Here is an 18,532-nt window from a genome sequence, read left to right as displayed (position 1 = left end):
TTTCATTTTCTACATGCTGATAATCCTGGTACCAAAAATCCTTTCTGTTCTGTTTCTGGGGGATGGAGAAATAGCTTAGTGTTTAAGCTGTTTGCCTACAAAGCCAAAAGGACCCAGGTTTGATTCCCCAGGAACCATGTAAGCCAGATGCACAAAGGGGGCACATGTGTCTGGAGTCCATTTGCAGTGGCTAGAGGCCCTGATGCACCCACTCTCTCTCTCTGTCTCTCAAATAAAGAAAAATAAAATATTTTCTATTCTATTTTATTCTTAAATAACCCACCATGGCCTGGAGAGAGAAGAGATGGTTCAGTGGCTAAAAGTGCTTGGTTGCAAAGCCTGACAGCCTGGGTTTGATTCCCCAGTATCCACATAGAGCCGGATGCACAGAGTAGCAGGTGTATCTGGAGTTTGTTTGCCATGGCTGTAGGCCCTGATATACATTCACATTGTTCCTCTTCTCCCTCCCCCTTCTTTCCCCTCTTCCTCCTTTCTAGTTCTTTCTTCTTCCTCTTATAAACTATTTAAAATTGTTAACAAGAAGAAAACTCCCTATAAGATTTTTAAACCAAGTTCCTCACATGAATAATTTCTTATAATTTTTTTTCTACTTTGTCCTAAAAATAGAAATGCAAGAGGGAGAAATCATGTTAATTGGAGGTTCTGGTTAATTGAACTTTTTATTATAATTATAAAAATGAAGGGCTTGCACAGAGAATAGATTCATAGTCTTCGGCATATTTAATTGTTACCTTGGCTTGTAAATAACTCTGTGGTTTAAAATGTTTTTGTTTCAGAAAGATACCAAAATCCTTTCCATAAAGAAACTAAGACCAAAGCCAGGTATGGTGGCTCTTGCCTGTAATTCCAGCACTTTGGAGGCTGGGGTAGAAGATTGCAGTGAATTCAGGGCCAGCCTGGGCTAGAGTGTGACCCTGCCTCAAAAAAGTAAAACTGTGGAGTCTGGGAAGGTGGACTCAGCAGTTAAAGACATTTGCTTACAAAAGCAGTGGACCCAGGTTCAATTCCCAAACCACTCATGTAAACCAGACACAGAAAACAGCATTGATACTTCAACAGGAAATAAAAATTAGTATGCCATTGTTTCCCTTCCACAAACTCGTGAGCCCACTGCAGATGTGCTTCCCTGCACAGGACTGAGCCTGTCAGTGTCGCAGACCCCACAACTCCCAAAGTCAGCAGTGGGAACCAGTGGTTTCTGGGAGAGGGGTAGTCGTGTCCTCTAGCGTGGTAGCCATTCATGGGTTGCCCATTCTGCAGTAAATAACCTGCCATGATTATGCGGGCAACCCCAGTTTAAATCAGTGTGTCAAACAAGTAGCATGGGGATGAATGGGAGTGCAAGAGGGGAGAAAAGGGAAGCCAAGGCAGTGGGATGAAAATCCGTTGTACGCAGGTGCGAAAGTGTCTAAATTTAAATAAAAATGGGGAAACTCAAAAGCAAACTGCTTATTTTCTGAAATCCAGGATTAATATATCCCAAGTTACCTTGAAACTAGGAAAAAGCAGTCTTCTTTGTGGCCACTAGAGGGTGCTACAGACCTAACAATCCGGTCTTTGCCCTCAACTTTGCACCATGTTTATTGCGAAGAGCTTAGCATTCCTTTGTTGTGTATTCTCCTCACTAGACTGTTCTCAACTTTTTATCTTAACAGAACCCATTTCACCAATACTCGTATCACCTGCAGTGGCTGTAACGCCTGTAGAGACATGCTGAAACAGAGTAAGATTGCCCCAAGTTTTTCTGCTTGTGAGGGGCAGCATAATTAGTATACCTATCTTGATGGGTGCCTGTGTATAGCACAGACTATGTTGAGTGATTTTCGCTTGTATTGCCTCTGTTGACCTTCCCACCATTCCAGTAGACAGTGTTACCCTGATTTTGTAGATGATAAAACTAAGGTTTGTAAAAGATGGAAAGGAAATGTTGGTATTTTGACTGTAGATTCAAACTTCAAAAATTACTAAAATCAGCGGGGCATGGTAGCACTTGGGAGGCAGAGGTAGGGGGATCGCCATGAGTTTGAGTCCACCCTGAGACAATAAAGTGAATTTCAGGTCAGCCTGGGCTAGAGTGAGAACCTACCTCAAAAAAAAAAAAAAATTACTAAGATCATATGTATGCTAATCTGTGTGTGGCTATAGTGTATGGGATTTTTGTTTTGTTTTATTTTTCGGGAGAGGGAAAAAAAAGGCTTGTATTTTCCAAATCAGTATATGAGATATCCTGACAGGTAGGGGTAGAAAGGAGGAAGAGGAGATGTGTTACATAAGAGAAGTTCAGGGGCCTGGAGAGATGGCTTAGCAGTTAAGGCACTTGCCTGCAAAGCCAAAGGACTCGGGTTCAATTCCCCAGGACCCATGTAAGCCAGATGCACAGGTGCATGTGCCTAGAGTTCATTTACAGTGGCTAGAGGCTGTGACATTCCCATTCTCTCCTTCTGTCAAATATTTTTTTAAAAAAAGAGGAGGAGCCTGGCATAGTGGCACATGCCTTTAATCCCAGCACTCGGGAGGCAGAGGTAGGAGGATCACTGTGAGTTCAAGGCCACCCTGAGACTACATAGAGAATACCAGGTCAGCCTGAGCTAAAGTGAGACCCTACCTCGAAAAACTTTAAAAAGGGGGGGGGGTTGAAGGGGAGTGAAATATTACGGCTTATTGTCTATAAGTATAGAAGTTATCAATTAAAAAATAATATTAAAAAAGAGAAGTTCAGGGATAGCCTGTCTGGATATCCCTGGCGGTGTTCCTGACTTGACTTCTTTTCTAAGATGAAGAGGAGGAAGTAACTGTGCTCTGTAACTCACTCTTTTCCTGTTGAGTAATGCTGGGGGGGGGGGAGGTGCAGGGGTGACTGATGTGATAGACTCTGACTTCAGAATAGATGGCCTCCTCAGTTTTACGACAGAACATGTAGATACAGTCAACTTGTTGGCAGATGTGGGCAAACTCTTCCCAAGGAGCTCACTGGGCTAACAAGGTTGGACACGACTTTCTGCCTGGTTTCTGTTTTGGAAATGTTAGCTTCAGTTGCTTCCACTAACTTTAAAAAAAAAAAAAAAAAAAAAAAAAAACTTATTTGAAGTCAAGACAGTGAAGAATGTGTCCCAAATAAAATCTGCTGGTCCACAGACAGGTAGCAAAGGGTGAGGCTCCCACTGTACCTGGACTTCTTCAGCGGGTGAGTTCACCGTCCTTACTTCAGAGTGCACTGTGTGATACAGGCTTTGTTTCAAAGTACCTTTTAAATAGATTCGTTTATTAGGTCTGTATGGGCTCCATTTTGACTTTCAGGTTAGTATTGAGCAAGAGCTTATGTACGTGTACTTGCCAGAGTCAAGCAGGCCCGGCTCAACTACAGAGCAGGACAGGCTGGGCGGGGCAAGTGCGGAATTCTTCCCACTCACTGAGCGGCAAGTCAGGTGTCAGGGGAACAGCTTGAGCTGAAGAAGCTAGCAGCAAGTCAAGCCACCAAGTGAAGCATGGGATCTAGAAGATTCCAGTCAAGTCAAAGAAGAGCCTGGTAAATGGTGTTCATCAGGGAAGCCTACGTCCCATTGGGGGTCATGGAGCAGGACTGTGGAGCCCCAATCCCTAGGATGTGAGGAGCCACACCCCCTCCCCACCACACACACACACACACACACACACACACACACACACACACACACACCCCCGAGCTAACAGAGCAGCACCTCCTCTACTTCCTGTGTGCTAAGGGCAAGATCAAGGCAGGATCTCAGGCCTCAGGCACAGGCGGCCCCAGGGGAGTTAACAGTTCTTCAGGATGGGAGCCATTGTTACCAGAACTGAGGGGTCAAACACCAGGCCGAGTTCAGAGCCAAGTCTGGCCTGGAAGTGGCTTGGCTGGAGGTGAGTTCTGACTTCAGAAGTGAGGTGCCTGAGCTGCATGGAGCAGTCAGTCCCGGAACATCACAGCCAGTCTAGCAGTCCAGGTGCCCTGGCTATGCCACAGGAGGGCTACAAAGACACGGAAGGACCTGGCCTGGCTTTCACAGTGGAAGCAGCATGTGAGAGAAAAACAGCCATGATGGGGGTGGCCATGGTGCAGGAGAGGTTATTGGTGTACCACAAGCCCCAGAACCACGTCTGAAGCGTAGTGAACAAGGGCCCAGGACTACCAGACGAGCTGTGGAGATGGTCCTGTGTTCCTTGCAAACTGATTTTGTGTCTGGAGGCAGTTTCCCATAGAAAAGCAGCTCTGGTGATGGCTCTGTCCACCCCTGTGGGGACACCTCTGATGATCACAAGAGCACTAGCTGGAGGGGATCAAAGATCCAGGTGCATGCTTCCTGCAAGAGATGTGTGTGTGATTCTATACCAGCAAAACAGTCTGCATTCCATGCAACTTGACTTCCACAGCCCTCTGCTCCTGCTAATAGCCTCTGCTATGAGTAAGAGGCGTCTCTGACTTGTCCTACCACATTTGCCCAAATAATGACCTCTCAGTCCACTCCTCCAGCTTGCTACTAGACAGAATGGCTTCCTGGAGACCCTGTAAGAGCTCTAACCTGTTACCACCTGGGAACCAGAATGGAGCTCAGCCTGTTGTCCTTGACACTCACCACAGCTGTCCATGTTGTCTGAGCTTACGCCTGACAAGCAGAGCCCCGCTACACCCGTATGTCCTTGATGCAGGATTTGTGGATCCAGAGGGTCCCCCAAACCCATGAATACCAACTTTTGGGTCCCTTATCCTATTTTTGCAAGGAATTGAACAGACTTCAAGAAGGGAAAATTATGAATTCTTTGTAAGTTTATTTAGGGGGAAATTGTGAATTATGTGGTTTACTATAGAGGGAATTAAGATCCAGGGAGGACGCAAGCTGAGAAGCCAGAAGAGAATTCTTCCCAGCTGGAAAGGGAGAGAGGAAACAGTCTCCATCACAGAGACATCTCCAGGGGTAAAGGAGGCACACACATACACCTCACCTATGGAAAGCAAAGCATAAGAACTAAAAGGGGACTGGCAGAGATGGCTCACAGGTTAAAAGTGCTTGCTTTCAAAGCCAGATATATGGGGTTCGATTCTCCATTCCCCACATAAAGCCAGGTGCAGAAAGTGGCACATACTCATTTGGAGTTTGTAGAGGCAAAAGGCCCTGGTATGCCCAGTGTCTCTCTCCCACTCTCCGTCTCCCCCTCCTTTGGTTGCAAATAAATAAAATTTTTTTGTTTTTATTTTTATTTATTTTATATAGAAAGAGGCAGATAGAAAATGTGCCACTGCAAACCCCAGACACATGTGCCACCTTGTGCATCTGGCTTATGTACATCTGGGGGAATCAAACCTGAGTCCTTTGGCTTTGCTGGCAAGTGCCTTAACAATAAGCCCAATAAAAAATTTTTAAACAGGGCTGGAGAAAAGGCTTAATGGTTAAGGTGTTTGCCTGCAAAGCCAAAGGATCCCGGTTCAATTCTCCAGGACCCACGTACAGATGCACAAGGGGGTGTGTGCATCTGGAGTTTGTTTGCAGTGGCTGGAGGCCCTGGTGTGCCCATTCTCTCCCTCTCCCCCCCCCTCCTCCCCCTCCCTTCCTTTCTCTCAAATAAACAAAATATATTAAAACTTAAGAAAAAGAAGATCCCCTTCACAGAAAAGACCAGAGAGGATTAAGAAATAGTGAAGGACGGGGGCTGGAGACATGGCTTAGTGGTTAAGCACTTGCCTGTGAAGCCGGAGGACCCCGGTTCAAGGCTCAATTCCCCAGGACCCACGTTAGCCAGATGCACAAGAGGGCACATGCATCTGGAATTCATCTGCAGTGGCTGGAAGCCCTGGCCATTCCCTCCCCCCCCCTTCTTTCTCTCTTCTCTCTCTGTCTCTTTCTCTGTTGCTCTCAAATAAATAAATAAAAACAAACAAAAAAAGAAATAGTGAAGGACTATTTACAACCAAAGAAAGAGAATGAGAAAGAGAAGGAATAGCCGGCGCACCAGGGTCTTCTACCACTGCAAACAAACTCCAGATGCATGTGTCACCCCATGTACCCAGCTCCATGTGGTCACCCAACCGAACCTGGGCCACCAGACTCTGCAAGCAAGCACCTTCAGTCCCTGAGCCATATCCCCAGCACCCTAGATCTATTTCTTGCTATTATAGCAGATTATTCACCAAGTGCAGCTCTAACCTACTGGCAGGAAAGTCAGGCATTAGAACTTGCAGTAGAGCCAGAGAAGGCACTAGGTGAGGAAGTGTTTGCCCCAGGCACCAACTGGGGTTCAGAGTGGGCAGACCTCCTGGTCAAGAGCAATGTAGTCACCTTCAGACAGCTCAGGACAACTTGGGGTACACAAAGGATAGAAGACTGGGCACTGTTCTTTCAGCAACCCCTTGACAAATATTAATAAAATGAACAGTGACCTAGGCATCCTGATCAACGATGTGATTTTATGCACATTCCTTCCTTGGATCTTCACTAATTGCTTACCTAACTAAAGACTAATACCACAGAGGTTTTTTGATACATTATAACTCCAGATAAAACTGCAACTGACTAAACACCAAGTATTTTAAATAAAACCTCCCAGGCAGATGCTATTCCTTCCATTTTATAGATGAGAAAACTAAAACCTAAGAGAAGTTATCCAAATTATACAAACTTGAAGTTTATAACTCTTTAAAAGGACGCCTACTTTCTTGCCTTAATTCGTCTGACCCCACTATCTCACTTGAGGAATCTAAGAAAGTCTGTCTGCATAAGCTCAGCTGATGCTTGCTCTATCTGTCTCTCAGCTTGGAGATGCTCTGGCAACGGCATGATCCCGACTACTCTCAAGATAGCCTGGCAGAGATGCAGCAAAGGCAGCTCCATGCCAGCCCTGGCTGGACACGGCAGTTAGAAAATGAGCATGCTGCTACGGCTTTCTGTTTTGAGACAGGGTGTCATGAAGCTCAGGCTGACTTCAGATTTGCTATGTAGTCAAGGATGACCTTGAACCGTTGGTCCTCCTGCCTCTACCTTCCATGGGTGGCTAAATATGCTTATTAAGAAAAATTTTATATGCTCACAATGAGATGGTTGTGGGATGAGTGGAATGTGTAAAAGTGAATGCAGTAGGGAAACAATGTAAAATTTTTCTACAGTTTTGGTTTGATAATCATATTATACATCTTCATATGTATAAGGGAAAGACAAGAAAGCACATACAAATGGCATGTCTTTAACAATGGTGAATTCCTGTTGGTGGAATTACATGTATTATTTCTTGACTTTTTTATATTTCCAAATGTTGAACAATGAAATATTAGAAACTCAAGAAATTAGCCAGCACAGTGGCTCTCACTTATAATCTTGGCACACAGGAGATCAGCCTGGGCTACAGAGCAAGTGCTAGGCCAGAGTACATAGCAAGACCCTGTCTGTCTGAGGAAAAAGAAGAAAAAGAAACTCAGACAAAAATTGTGATAATTGGGCTGGAGAGATGGCTTAGCAGTTAAGCGCTTGCCTGTGAAGCCTAAGGACCCCGGTTCGAGGCTCGGTTCCCCAGGTCCCACGTTAGCCAGATGCACAAGGGGGCGCACGCGTCTGGAGTTCGTTTGCAGAGGCTGGAAGCCCTGGCGCGCCCATTCTGTCTCTCTCCCTCTATCTGTCTTTCTCTCTGTGTCTATCGCTCTCAAATAAATAAATAAAAAATTAAAAAAAAATTGTGATAATTTCTTGTCATATCAGTATTGGATGATAAATAACAGTGTAGAACAATACCCTTTCATAAGAAAGGGAGAAACATATTATTTGCTTTTATGTGTATAAGATATCCTTAGAAGTGGAAAGCAGAAATCAGTTACACATTATTGTAGCTGGGGAAGGAATTAACCTGGGGGGCACTGGAAATGGAGAGTTTTCACTGGGAGTCTTTTTACTATATTTTTAAATCTAGTACCTATATTAAATGTTGTATTTTCAGGGCTGGAGAGATAGCTTAGTGGTTAAGGTACTTGCCTGCCAAGGGACCCAGGTTCAGTTCTGCAGGACCCAGATGCACAAGGTGGTACATGATGTGTCTGGAGTTTATTTGCAGCAGCTGAAGGCCTGGAGTGCCCATTCTCCCTCACTGCCTCTTTCTCAAATAATTTTTTTAATGTTGCTTTTTTTTTTTTTTTTAAGGTAGGGTTTCACTCTAGCTCAGGCTAACCTGGAATTACTGTGTAGTCTTAGGGTGGCCTCGAACGCTCTACAATCCTCCTACCTCTGCCTTCCATTTTTAAATACAATGTGTTCTTGCATTCTTGTGATGCCAAGAATTTCATGGCTGTCCTCATTTGGATACACACACACACACACACACACACACAGCCCATCAAGTTTCCATCTTTACCCTGGCTTCCAAGTTTTCCGGAATAGTTGACCCATATTTATCTATTCATGTGCGTGTCTAGACCTCATAGCACAAGCTGGCTTTAAATTCACTGTGTGGAAGAGGCTGGTCTTGAACTCGCGATCATCCTACCTCCACCTCCCACATACTGGAATATAGGTATGAGCCACCACACCTGGCCAACACACCTTATGTATGAACTCATTCTCATCTTTCAACCCTTCCCCCAGGTTTCTATCTTGTTATAGTTTTGCTTTCACCTGTAGGCAATTTCAAATTCTTTTTGAAAGGCAGTGGGTATATTGTTACCTATTTCTGGGTAACAAATCACAGTTTAGCTGCTTAAAACCATGTACATTTAGTATGTCTCCTTCTTTGGGTGTGAAAGTGGAAGCTTCTGAAGAAGTGAAGGCATCATCTGCAAGTATGGGGCAGGAGGAGCCCCTTCCCTAATGGCCAGCAGGTTGGTGGACCTGAAATGCTGACCACATGGGCTTCTCTGCTTGGATAGCCTCATGCTGGGACAGTCCCCAGAACAGACAAGCCAAGAGAGAACAAGACAGAAACCACAATACCTTGACAACTATGCCCCAGGAGTCATGAGCCTTCACGTCCACCACGTTCTGTGCATCAGAAGTGAGTCACTACGTGTCATAGAAAAGCAAAAAGACTATAGCGGGGATGGGGCAGGAGAGGAAGGAGGAAAAGGAATTGAAAATGGTTGCTTGAGATACATAATGAAACCTAGTTCTTTGTATACTAGTAAAACAAATTCTAATAAAGTTCAAGCCAGCCATGGTGGTGTGCACCTTTAATCCCAGTGTTTGGGAAGCAGATGGTCACTGTGAGTTTGAGGCCAGTCTGGGAATACAGAGTGAGTTCCAGATCAGCCTGGGCTAGAGTGAGATAATACCTCAAAAATAAATTCTCTAATTCATTTATACGTTAAAAAAAAAATCATTACCCAGGTGTGCATCTATAAACCTATAATCTCAGCCTTGAGAGGCTAAGGTAGAAGAATTGCTATAAATTTTAGGGCAGCCTGGACTATTGTGAGTACCAAGCCAGTCAGGGTGACATAGCAAGACACTGTCTCTAAAAGCAAAAGCAAGAGGAAAAAGTCATTCAGCTGAGTGTACTGGTATGCACCTGTAGTCCCAGCTAGGTGCTGAGAAGGCTCAGTTGAGAGGATCCCTTAAACCCACAAACTCAAGACCAATCTGGGCAGCACAGCAAAGCCACATCTGAATGAATGGATAAATAAATTATAAACAAATGGAAAAATAAATGAAACACTAAGTCCATAGGCAAAAACAAAGTGGGGGGGGACACGTTTTTGAAAAGTGTCAGAATTTGGAGTACTATTTTGAAATGACCATGGTATGGTAATCAGAATTAGTTGACATGAAATTAGTCAAATGACAAGGTGAAGAGAACTGTAATACATTGCCGTGTTGCGTACTCTGCTTTTGTTTTTTGTTTGTTTGTTTGTTTGACTGATTGTTTGTTTTTGAGGTAGGGTCTCACTCTAGCCCAGGCTGACCTGGAATTCACTATGGAGTCTCAGGGTGGCCTCGACCTCATGGGTAATCCTCCTACCTCTGCTTCCCAAGTGCTGGGATTAAAAGCATGCGCCACCACACCCAGCTTGTTTTTTTTTTTTTATTTGCACATGTGCTGGGGTGCGAGTTGCACTGGGGCCTCTTGCTTCTGTGCAAACGAACACCAGACACTGGCCCCACTGGTTGCATCTGGTTGACATGGGTGGCATGGGAATTGAACCTGGGCTGTCAGGCTTTGTAAGAAGTACCTTTAACCACCGAGAAATCTTGCCAGTAGCCCCTGCAGTCTGTATTTGACATGCTCTGTGCTCAGTTTAATTAAAAGTTATTCTTGGGCTGAAGAGATGGCTTAGCTGTTAAGGTACTTGTCTGCAAAGCCAAAGGACCCAGGTTCAATTCCCCAGTACCCACGTAAGCCAGATGCACAAAGTGGCACATGTGTCCAGAGTTCCTTTGCAGTGGCTGAAGGCCCCAGGGGCTCACAATCTCGGACTCTATCTGCCTCTTTCTCTCTCAATCTCTCTCACAAATATTTTTTTAAAGTTAATCCTAGCTTTATGAATGAGGAAAAGGAGACTCTAAGGAGGTATAGGTTACCTGAGGTCACATGGCCAGTAAAGTATCAGAGGAAGACTTTAAGATACAGGTCAGCCTGACAGCCCCAAACCCTCCCACAGTAGACAACGGAAAAACATGCCCAAGTATTTGCTGCTTTGACTTTTCTATGCTGAAACCGTTTTACCACCAGAGAGAAATGTGGCGGACAACCCAAGCCAAATGAACTGTGGCAGAGCTGTGTGATGTGCGTCTAAACACACCGGGATCAAACAAGCATGAATGCTCCAAGCTTAGCAGCACCTCAGGGCCTTCTCATCACCCATATTTGCCCAGCCTGAGGCAGACTGAACCTCCCCTCACCCCTGGCTTCAATCACATCAACTCCTCTTCCCATTGTGGCTGACAGTGGCATGGAAGCCCCTGGAATCAACAGAGCTCGGTGACACAGCCCTGGGTGTGGAGAGCAAGGCCCTCCCTCTTGTGGGGACAAAGCCAAGTCCAGCAGGGTGGAGCTAGGATGGCCCATCTGCCCTGGTTCTTTGCTGGGCTGTGGGCACCTGATAAGGCCGAGGGAGCCACCCGCCCCACTCTGTGTGCCCTTCCAAATAGAGATTTCTTCACAGGCAGCTAGCTCCCTCTAAGCCCACTGTCACGAGGCTCTTTCCCTCTGAAAGCAGCTAGCTGGCTTTTCCCCGCTGGGAGATAGAACCTGATCCAGGGCAGGGCCAAGTGTGCAGGGGCGCAGGTGGCCGGGGGCTATGAAGCAAGTGTGTGATTTCCCACCTCTCCTACCCCCACTTCTCAGCAGGGGGCATTGCCTCCTGGGAAACAAGCCCTTCCCCTGGATTCTCCAGCTAACACTGCCTGGTTTGCAGAGTGCTCACACCTGGAGAATCCCCGCATTCTCCAAAGCTAGACAGTTCCTAAGGCACATTACCCTACATTAGAGGTTGGAGGACCTACAGGCATTGCTGTACCCCAAGCTGCGGGTCAACCGAGCCATTAATGTGGCTCCTGAGGAAGGTGGAAAAAAAGGTAGGCTTACTAGAGTTCCTCTTAGGAGGTACAACCATCTGTGGTTGGGGTGATGAAATATTTGGGGAAGGCATTGAGACAGCATCCACTGGTTGCCAAAGATGATGGTCTGCTTACCATCAGGAGTTTTTTTTTTTTTCTGGGTGTGGTTATGTTTGAAGTCCTGGCTGCTCCCACTCCACCCTGCTCTTCCTCCACCCTCTGTACTCAGCCTCCTCTCTGACACACACTGAGGGGTTATCAGCAGGCAAGGGGAACCAAGCTGTCACTCCTATAGAAAAGTCAGGTCTTGATTGGTCTGGGTGTGAGTGGCATGCGTTTGGGGCAGGCTGCTCTGTCCTAGCAGGGACTTTGGAGGATGAGCTAGATCTGCCCTAATGGGGTAGAGAGAGACAGGGAGGGACCAAGTCCATAAACTCTACTCTGGCTGTCTGCTTTCCCCTCAGTCAGCCAGCCTAGCCCTGGAGTTGACCTTCCATGTTCCTCATAGCTGGGGCTGGTCCCTCTCTCGGAAGCCCCTAGGATACATGGCAGTGATGAACAGGACAGGGTGAATCCACATCCTGTCTGGAGGGCAGCTGTGAGTCAGTGCCAGTTCATGTTGGGAGCAGGTGAAAAATTCCTGCTGAGGAACCCATTACTTTGAAACCTTGAGCCCCTGAGAGGGTGGCACTGGGGCCCTAAGGAGGTCAGCCTGACAGTGGGACGCAGGGAGATGATAAGTGGTGTCAGGATGTAGGTTGGTGCACCTGGCACATGCGTGTAGGGTACTGTTGCAGTCAGCCTCACCTTGCTGCCAGAAAACACCCAGCCAAGAGCAGCTTGTAGGAGGAAAGGGTTTATTTTGGCTTGTAGACTCAAAAGGAAGCTCCACGACGGCAGGGGGGTAATGATGGCATGAGCAGACAGTGGACATCACTCCCTGGCCAACATCAGGTGGACAACAGCAGCAGGAGAGTGTGCCAAACACTGGCAAAGGAAAACTGCCTATAAGACCCATAAGCCTGCCCCCAACAACACATCACCTCCAGGCGCCTTAACTCCCAAATTGCCACCAGCGGGGGACCTAGCATTCGGAACACACAAGTTTAAGGAGGACACCTCAAGCAAACCACCACCGATACCATCTGGGCCATTGAGCTTTTCGGACGGCACAGGAGACAGGCCTCATGACTACCTACCCCATCCGTGAGCGGGGGCCTGCAGGGCTATGGGCTGAGCAATCTCCCTCACCACAGACGAGCACGTGGCTTCTGAGGCCTTCCGAGCCACGCATCTCTCTGAGAAAAGTTACCTTTTTGGTACTCATAAACCCTATTTCTTGCTTTTCTAAACATCCGTTGTCCCCCACTCCTTCCCTAAGGATGAAAGCTGCGCCCTCTCACCATGGAAGCTGCTTGGGCAGTTCACATGATCCTACAGCAAGACAGGCTTTTCCAGACCAGATGGGGGTGTGTCCCTCGGGAAGTAAGAGAGCCCGGCCTGGTGAGAGGGTGTTGGGCGCTGGGTTGTGACTGAGGATGACAGCCTCTGCCCTGAGGGTGGCAAGGCCAAGGCCGTGGCAGAAAGAGTATAAGCAAACTTTGGAGCCAGAAGCCTTGCCCTGAGCCAGTGGAGTGACCCGGGGCCAATGACCACACTATGTTCCAGTTTTCTGGGCTGCAGAGTTGGCTAAGTGTGCATCTTCCATTTGGTGTTGATTCTGGGGATGCAGCAAGTGTGACTGCAGTTGTCCCACTTCAGGATTTCGGCTGTCCGTGAAGGGCCTGAGCGACCCTTCCTCCTGTTCCCACCCCTGCCACGCCCCCTCCACTGTCATTCTTTCTGTGCCTTTTCCTTCTGGCTTATTGGAGGCCTCCAAGTGGCCAGAGAGATGAAGCTGAGCCTTGCCCTCACCCCGGAAGGAACACAGACACACCTAGAACACTGTGACCAGAAAGGTTAACTGAGCCAGGCCCTGAGTCAGTCGGAGAACTGTGCCCCATGACAGCCACACCCATGCTCTGACCTCCTCCCCACCTCTCACCCCCAGGCACCTGCTGCCCCACGTCCCTCCTCACCCCTGGCCTCCACCAGAGGGCCCCATTGCAGGCTCGGAAAGGATCCCAGGGGACTTGTGGGGGGGACCGTGGCCATGGTCACTTCTCACTGGGAAGGACACTGCAGGCGCCTTTCTCCCTCTCTCCCTCTCCCCTGCCCAGAGGACAGGAACTGGGGAGGGGTGGGGACTGCCACGCTTGGCTGCCTGGCTTTCTGTGTGCAGGGTATTGAGGCCGTCTAATTGACAGATAGCAAACAGGAATAAAGACTTTGGGGCAAGGAAGGGGGAGCTGTCGGGATAAGGCAGGCTGAGGCATTGGGAGGGTCGGGGGCTGAAGGTCTTGGGAGAAGACCAGATGGCGACCTGCCATGTCCCCATCTGGGCCTCTGCTAACTTTAAGCCAAGAAAGCGGGGCCCAGCAGACAAAGCCTAATGTGCACAAGGAGGGCTCTGGGAGGTGTTGCGTGCGGGGAGAGGAAGACGGGGCCTCTCCTGGGTGCGGCCTGGCCGCTGGGGACTCCACGCTGGGTGTCACCGTCCCTGGGAGGAATCCCGAGCGCCCAGCTGGTTTCGGGCAAGAGATGGGTCTGGCCTCTCCCCACGGCCCTCTGCTCGCTCATCTGCCGCTAGGAGGGAGGCCCCGGGACAGCCACGCATGGCTTGAGCATCCGCTTTTTTTTTTTTTCTGCAAGAACTGGGGGGTTTCTGCAGGCCTGCCAATGGCAGAGCCTGGGAAGTGCTCAGAGCGTGTGGGCCACCTGTCCTGTGAATCCCCAGCGGGGTCCCCCATTGGACCGCTAGCACAGGAACAGGACTTTGGAATGAGAAAGAAAAGAGGAGCTAGCTGCCTGCTGGAGACCTGGACCCGGGCATCACCTCTCCCCTGCCACGGCTGCCTGGGTCAGCCCAGCTCTATCCCGAAGCTTCTTATCATGCCAAGCGACCTGCGCAAGACGGAAGACCAGAGACGTGCCAACTCTTGTCGGAAAGACGCTCTCCCTTCTGCCCCTCTTCTCAGTTGTTTGGAGAGGCCTTGTCAGCCTGGTTCTGACCCTTAGCTAGGACCTGCCCAACCAGCCAAGGCTGCTCAGCACAGACAGAGCCCTCCCTCCTGTTCTTCCACCCTGTCCAAACCCATCCCAGGCATATGGCGCAGTCAAGAGAGAATGCAAATTGAAAGGATGACTGAACGTCGTGACTGAATGAGGAAGGAGTTGTCCTCTCTTCCTTCTTCCCTCAGCCTGGCAGGTGCTCTGGGAGCTGGTGAGACTGAAACTCAGAGGCCATAAAGCCACCCCGCCCCACTGACACTGCCTCCCACATCTCCTCTCTTTGGGCTACTTTTCCTAACCCCGCTGTCACCGCCTCGTCTGAGCTCTCCATTGCCCACCTGAGCTCAGTTGAACAATGAATCCCTTGGCCCTTCGCTGGTCTCACCCCACCCATTCAGCCTCAGGGTGGAAGAGGGACCTCTTTAAAATGCAAACCATGGTCCTACCACTGCAACTTTCTTGCCTGTGACTTACAAGACAGATGAAATCTAACGTCCTTCTCATGCAAGGAGTCCTGTCCACGGGTGATCTGGTCCTTATCTGCCCCCAGGCTTGATTTCCACGCGGCCACTCAGTCACCTCCCTCCAGCCACTCATTCTCCTTTGCGTAGGCCATTCTAAGTGCTTTTTCCTGGACTTGGCATGTCCTCACCCAGCTCATCTGGGCACAAAGGTACCTATATGTGCCAGGTGTACACTCTGCATTTTATTCTTATCATCTCATGAGGTTAAACACTATGATCACCACCACTTACCAGGCCTGACTCCATCCTGCTCCCAAATCCATGATCTCCTGCTCCTTCTGCATCTCAACCCCATGCCTCTTTCTCTCCCACCCAGCCTTCCACCACGCTAAGGCTGGAGGCTGCGCTGACTGGGTGGTGGTGATGGGGGGTGGGGGAGGTGGGGGGAGGCAGAATATGGAGGTGAATTTCAGAGAAGCAAAATTTTCTGTTTGGGCTAGTACAGGATTCCTTTAACAGACATGAACACACTACTTCCTGTGTTCAAGGGGTGGGTGTGACTGCTGCATGGAGCTTAAAACTAGGTAAGTAAGCAAAGTATTGGATTGTGAGCTACATCTCAAGAATGCGACTTTGAAAAGCTGGATGTAATCTAAGTGCCCACCTAAAGGAGAATGGCTGAGAAAACGGCAATATAATTAATAAAGCACTCTGCAGGGAGTTTCGACGATGCAAAGACGATGTAAAATGTTGCAAAAAATTCAAAATTGTTAAGTGGGCAACAGAGGAGTTACAGAACTCAAAACAGCATTTGATCTGGGGTGCGTGTGTGTGTGTACACGCCCAAAGGAAAAGACTGCCAAATATTACAAGTCCCATCTATGGCATTATTATGGGCAAATTTATTCTTTTGGGGGGCTGGGCTGGTATGTGAACTGTCTCTATTTTCGCACCATCAATACCTATTAGCTGTGTGATTTCTGCAAAGAGAATATAAGCAGTCATCTGCATCCCTCCAAGGGTTCATGGGTTAGCCAGGAAGCCATACGAACATTGCAAAGGGAGGCTAAGTGGGACAGAGTGGGTCAGGTCTCTGTGAGGGGCTTCACACACATCTCCTATAGGAGATGGGTTTTGAAATTATGGCTTTATGCAGCATTTGGGAGCAAAGAACAAACAAACAAAAACCCAGAGCCTTCGGCTCTCGCTCTCTAGAAAACTAAAGGGGAAAAGGCAAAGAGCATCTCTCAAGAGCTTGAAGCTAGCCTGAGCTACAAAGCAAGAAGCTGTCTCAAAGAAATAAATAAAATTGTATGTTCTCTCAAGATAATTACTCGTGTGTTCTTCTAACTTTACCAGGCTTTTGAACTGCTTATGAAATAGTCTGAGCACAAGCAAAATTGATTCAAAATTCTTTTTTTTTTCTTGTCCAAGGTTTATTTGAATATTGTTCTAAAGTTAAAATGAAGATGCCCTACTCTCTCATGCCCTACTCTCTCTTCAAGGCTGGTGAAACGATCCTTTGAGGTGTTCTATAATCACAGCTTGGAGGTCAAAGCTAATGAGGGGTAAGGAAGGTAAGAGAGTGATATTGTAGCCTTTGTCCTCCAACGTCAACCAGGACACAGGGGACACTGGACCCTTCTAAAAGGGACTGCTAACTCCAGTAAGTCAGCTGTCCTCTTGATTAGAGAGGCATGGAAACTCTTAAGTAGAGTCATTGGAGGGAGAAATGTCCCCTAGGCTTCCCAGGGAAGGCCCATGATCAGCAAGACCCTGACCCAACCCAGCAGGTATCAGTGAGAAGAGAAAAAAAGATTTAAAAAAATGAAGGATCAATAAGGCTCCCTACAGAGCCTAACCTTAACAGTACAAGAAAAAAGGTTAATTTTTGGCCATCTACTTGGTCTTAAACTCCCAGCAGTGAAGCATGACCAAAAAAGTTTAAAAATGCATTAGACTATTACAAGTCTACTGGTCTTTAATGGAGAATCTCCTCTCAACCCAGGTAAGCCAGGGACACAAGTGCTCTTAATGTCCTACAACTTCAGGTGACCAGCATTAGCCATGTCAGCAGGACCCCTCACTCTCCCTTTATTCAACACTCCACCAGCAAACTCCAGGGAAGTACTAGACAGGATCACCTGCCCAAGATGAAATCTGATTTTCCAGAAAATAGTCTAGTTGAGATGCAAGAGTAGCCTTGTTGGAGCAATAAGACAACTGGAGACTTACACTGAAAAAGGAACCCCCCAAGGGCTAACTTGGCTTAAAGAAATCTACAGACCCGTGATCCATTCCTCCTGCCTGTGGAATTAACCTATGAATGTGGCCTCATATTACTGATGCTCCCTTTACCTGGGCCCCACCTGCCAAATCCTTTCCTAGCTGCCATCAAAATGCTGTGAGGTATTCTAGTCTGTCAAAACGAATTGGCTGGCTAGGTGTGATGGCTCAAAATCTAGCACTAGGGAGGCTGAGACAGAGGAATCACTGGGAGTTTGATGCTCTCCAGAGCTACAGAGCTTCAGCTTAGGCTAGAGTGAGCACCTGCCTCAAAAAAAAAAAGGACATAGCCGGGTGTGGTGGCTCATGCCTTTAATCCCAGCACTCGGGAGGCAGAGGTAGGAGGATCGCCGTGAGTTCAAGGCCACCCTGAGACTATAGAGTTAATTCCAGGTCAGCCTGGACTAGAGTGAGACCCTACCTTGAAAAACCAAAAAAAAAAAAAAGGACAATTAATTTGTCCAGCTTTAGTAAATAAAAATCTCTCTGTTAAAACAACTGTATCTAGCCAGGTGTGGTAGCCCACGCCTTTAATCCCAGCACTTTGGAGGCAGAGGTAGGAGTGTTGAGTGAGTTCAAGGCCAGCCTACATAGTGAATTCCAGGTCAGCCTGGGCTAGAGTGAGACCCTACCTCGAAAAAGAAACAAAAGAAAAACAACTGTGCCTAAAGAGCCTGGATCCTGCCTACAGTTCTCCCCCAGTGCTGGCTGCACTCTGGATAGAGAATGTGCCCTCTACATACCCACCACCATTGGCAGGAAACTGGGTGCATCTGTCCAAGACCACGCATGACCCAGCGGTGGGTCTGCACCAGGCTTCCTGGGACAGCTGTGCTGGGGGCAGAAGGGGCGGGGACTTAGGAGAGGCAGGATGCAGCCCCTGGGCACCCTGATGTTTCCCACCTTTCTCTTTGCCTTCTTTCTTAAATGCTGTTTCCTCTCATGCTGGGGAAGTACCCAGTGGGCTGTGAACAGAAGTCAAAGGCTGTGAAATAAAGCAACCTTAAAGATCAACAGGAAGCGGGGAGATAAATCACAAGGAGAATGGCTTCAGAAGGGCGTGTGTTGGGTTGGGTCTTATTTTTAGTGGTCGTGGTGGTGACGGTGGTGGGGAATTGAGGCCAGACTCAGGAAGCCAGGTTTCCCAGCCTCAGCTTTTGATGGTTTCCG

The sequence above is a fragment of the Jaculus jaculus genome, chromosome 1, assembly GCF_020740685.1.
Source record: "Jaculus jaculus isolate mJacJac1 chromosome 1, mJacJac1.mat.Y.cur, whole genome shotgun sequence".
Lineage (NCBI taxonomy): Eukaryota > Metazoa > Chordata > Mammalia > Rodentia > Dipodidae > Jaculus > Jaculus jaculus.
Note: the sequence above shows the minus strand (reverse complement) of the source record.